At 38.4% G+C, this 4,424-nt stretch overlaps 1 long non-coding RNA gene across 1 annotated transcript; it reads right to left on the reverse strand.

Annotated features, from left to right (window-relative positions):
• Nucleotides 1-1,187: 1,187 nt before the first annotated feature.
• LOC131443524 (uncharacterized) lies at nt 1,188-2,642 on the reverse strand. The gene is made up of 3 exons (XR_009233634.1): nt 2,422-2,642; nt 1,836-1,906; nt 1,188-1,500 (listed from the first exon to the last, which is right to left on the reverse strand). It is a non-coding gene; the product is annotated as an uncharacterized LOC131443524 (long non-coding RNA).
• Nucleotides 2,643-4,424: the final 1,782 nt, after the last annotated feature.

A 4,424-nucleotide genomic window follows, 5' to 3' on the forward strand; every position in this document is an offset into this window, starting at 1 on the left:
GTGAGAAAAACACTCACCCTTTTTAAGCGCCGGCTGGGAGCAAGAGTGGGTCCATGTGAAGAGGCCGCTGGAACCGCTGACCCAGAGCAAAAATACCTTCCCAAAATGTGGTTTTTAGTCAGGCTTCCTTCTTCTTACGAACGATAGGTGATGAGTTGATGGTGTAGAAAGAACCCCTCTGACACAAGACTCGTACGGAACAAAAGGGATTTGATTTGGTTAAGTCCAGCATCAGACCGAGCTCTGCAGCAGCTCGGGAGAATGTTCTTGCCGAATCTCCGAACAATTCTGCCTGCTTAGGAGCAGGTTCATACTTTTAAGGGTTTCTCTAACATCCTTATCTTAAAGCCCACATTTGACGGTTCCCCCTTTTCCTGGGAAACAAGTTGTGTCAGCTCATTCTATACATTCTCACGATCGTACATCTTAGAGTGCTCAGGTTTGGACATCGGTGCCATTGAGTCAACACAGGAAGCATCTGCGCTTCTTTTACAAGCATTGTTTTCAGGTCTGGCATACAGACTTCTGTTGTACCCAGATTGTAGGTGATGCAAAGTCAACTCTCTCATGAGGAAGGTCCTGTTTACCTCTCAGTGCACATCTCTAACACAGTCTAGACTATTGAGCTGAATCAGATACTACAAAAACAGCCCATAGAGTGGCACTGGAAATGAGAAATTAAAATCTTAATAAAAATAAATATATATAGCCTACGTATAAAAATAAACAATAAATAAAATGATGCTTGCATTTGTGTAGGTATTAGTTGCAATAAAAAGAATAAATAATAACATATTAACCACATATGCTATAACAGAGCGCCCATCTTCAGGCTACACCTGTTTTCTAAAGGTTTCTTATAGCACATATAATATTATAAACTGTACCACATATGGCTATTTTCTTGAAGGCATTTAACTTGCAGCACTGTGCAAAAAAAGAATGGCATCAACTGTGCCCAAGACAGTCTAGTTAAATACTCTACCCAAATGCAGGGTCAAATTAACTACAAATATGGGTTGTTTCAACTACATATATGTGTTATATTATATCCAAATGCTGGATCAAATATACCAGATTAATTCTAACACATTACAGTACAATCTATAAGAAAATAAATTGCAATACCGATATCTATAAAATTGTTAAACTACAAACCTACATGCTAGATTTGGTCATGCAAAGCATATATTATGCAATAAACACTTAAACAATACTGGAATCTTGGAAAAAATGTATTATTATCCACAATATAAATGTTTTCTAATTCAGGTCACTGCATGGAACAGTTCAAATGAGTATCAGTAAACACCTAAACATGCTCCTTGCATGCAAGTACTCTTGTTTGGAGGAACTTGACCAGTTTTCACTCCCGGACAACTGAAGAATTGATCCTTCTTGAGAAACTTCTTGAGAAACTTGAGCCTAGGACCAGCTTGTGATCAGCTCTTTGATGGTGGCCTCATCTAAAAGAAGAAAACTTTCCTCATCAATCCTCTTCTGAAAGACAAAAATAGAAAAAAAGACATCTTTGTTTTTACAACAGAGGAGCAGAAAACAAAAATGTTACATGGAAGCTACATGCATATTCCATCATTTATTATTAAAAAAAATTGAAAGCCTACAAAGGCATGTGCCCTATTCATTTATTTGAGTCACTTTGACACTTTACACGGACGCTATTGAAAAAAAGAGGAAATAGAGATAGAGATATAGAGATATTTCATAAGAATGTATACAAAAAGGAATGCAGTCAACTCAATGACTATCCAAATGATCACTATGAAAAGCAATGCAGACATTGATATGCTGTGGATGGGAAAAACATGTCTTACCTTGGAATCTTTCTATAAGGTCTGTCAGTTGCCACTATGTCAAAGTATTGATGACAAAGCTGTCCATTGATCTGAAACAAACGCACAAATAAAATCACTATTAACTATTCACATATCACCATGCCAAAAGCAACGCAGACAAGAAGCAGAATGTAATCCAATGCTAACACAACAAGGTTGTTTGTGGGTGAACAGTGAACCAATCCTCCCTCTCTCCCTATGTATGTGTGTATGTGTGTGTGTGTATATACTTATATATGTATATATATGTATATATGTATATATACACACACACACACACACATAGTGCAAAAAACACCACATTAATACTGCCTAAAAAACTGCGGTATAAATGACATATAAATAGCATGGTTAGCTGTTATACATGTCAGAGAACAGCATACATTAAGACTTTAACCGTAAACTGTACAATGACAACCTAAAAAAGTGCAAATGTGAAGCAGCATTGCTACAGCACAACTTACCCTCATCAATACTTGCAGCACTGTGAGGGAGAGCGGGCGAGAGCTACCGAACTTACTTATAGTATATATACATGTGTGTGTGACATGTAGTGTGTACAAACCTTTTATTATCTGCTTCACGACGACGACGATGCTGAGTCAGGTTCTGATTCGCGTGAGCGCTTGGTGCTTGGTGTGTGAACCTTCTGTCCACGTGATGACGTTCGAAGCACAAACAACCCAGGTGCTGAGTTAACCGATGTATGTTGGGTTGATGGATTTTGACCCACCACATGAGTTGCACAAACGTGACCCATATCCTATATAAATAACCCATAATGGGTTAAACATTTCATAACCCGGCAGTTGGGTTGTTAAAATAAGGGGCGTATGTTCTAATGCCGATTACTAGTGAACGGAAACTTTTTTTTCCAGATGAAAGAAGAGAGCCTACTCTTTCATAGAAGTCAACTGGAAATCCATCCAGCCCTGGAGCTTTATTATTTTGTATTAATTTAAGACAAGAAGTTAATTCTTCCAACTGTATAGGTTTTTCCAACTCCTCTTTAATACGAGGATCTATGGTAGGTATATCAATGTTATCCAGGAAATGATCCATTGTAGTCGTATTTGCAGGAGGTTCGGACTGATACAGGTTAAAATAATAGGAAGCGAAGGTGGAGTTTATTTCAGCTGGGCTGTGAGTTAGGGAATGAGAGGAGTCATATATTTTTGATATGAAATTCATTCCAACTGCAGTACGACAACAATACAGTGTATAGCAATACACTTCTCCTGTCTCACCGTTTGTGTTTGCTCAAGCCCCACTTCTTCACTCTCATTATGCTCATCACTGTCCCTTCTTAATCTCTTCTTCCCTTTTGCTTGGCTGCGTTGGTTCATACCCTTATATCCTCTCCACTCTCCCTCATTGTCCCCCTCTCTCCCTTCACGAGTCGTACACAGATATCGTATACCGGAGCTTACAGGTCATTGGCCGATATCCATCCTACCACTCAATCCAACTCCTCCTCCTCCCACACTCCTTCAAACTACTTTGATATGTTGTTAAATCACTCGTTATTCCAAAAAACTTGCTTTCTCCCTCCAACCGACCGCCAAACACCCTGCCGACCCACTGTGACGTCCCGCGTGTCAACACACCCCAAACATTGTTTACGTCAGCGGCGCACTTAAATGACGACGATGGCGGGACGCTTAGTGTGTCGTCACTTTTGTTTGTAGTTTTTTTTATCTATCTATTCTATTCTATTCTATCTATTATCTATTCATTTGGTTTATTAAAGGTGGGGACAATAATTATTGTGGCACCGTTAATTTGGGACATATTTTGGCTTTATTTTCATCTGGGTTGTTTGTTATAGTAATCATGCTTGTGTTCATTTATTGTGATTTTTGGATAATTGATGTTTGGATGGGAGGGGCAGAGGACCTATATAAAGAGCGCTCTACCTCCCCCTCGAGCAGTGTATATTGGGTTACAGAGGAGGTAACACACCTATTTTTGCTCACAACTGAATTCAATTATTTTGATTGAGACTTGTACAGGTTTTTTCTTGGAAATATCATTTTGGGACAATTTTCATATTTTTTTAGATTTTCACCTGTAAATATTTTTCACAGTATGCATCTTGGGTTGGACAAATAAAAAGGGAAACATAACATCAGTCAAAGCCATTATCTTTGGGTCTATTGAGGAGTTGCAGCAGAACCCCGTGACACATGTGAGAAATCCATTCATTTGACTGAAGATGGCAGCATTGTTGTTCTGTGTTAACGTCTGTTCTGTTAATGTTTGACTCCAGTTGATGCAGAGATAAGAGCTGACACTTGGTTTCCTGTTCAAAGCAGCAGCCATTTTGTGCTCAAATCAAATGTAGCAAAATAAACAAACACAAAACAACCATGTGGATATTAACGCTCTCTCACTTGCACATGAACAAGAAGTCGGTGCCATTTCAGCATTGTGACTTTCTTTAAAAAAAATTTAACCATGCAAGAATTTATTATTTCATCTGAACGAGGAATTATTAAACTGCAAGAAAATGCTATTGGTCCAGCTCAGGATATTGAATTATTATACTTTTGACCAAATTCTTGACAT

Source organism: Solea solea, chromosome 17, assembly GCF_958295425.1.
Source record: "Solea solea chromosome 17, fSolSol10.1, whole genome shotgun sequence".
In the NCBI taxonomy this organism is placed as follows: domain Eukaryota; kingdom Metazoa; phylum Chordata; class Actinopteri; order Pleuronectiformes; family Soleidae; genus Solea; species Solea solea.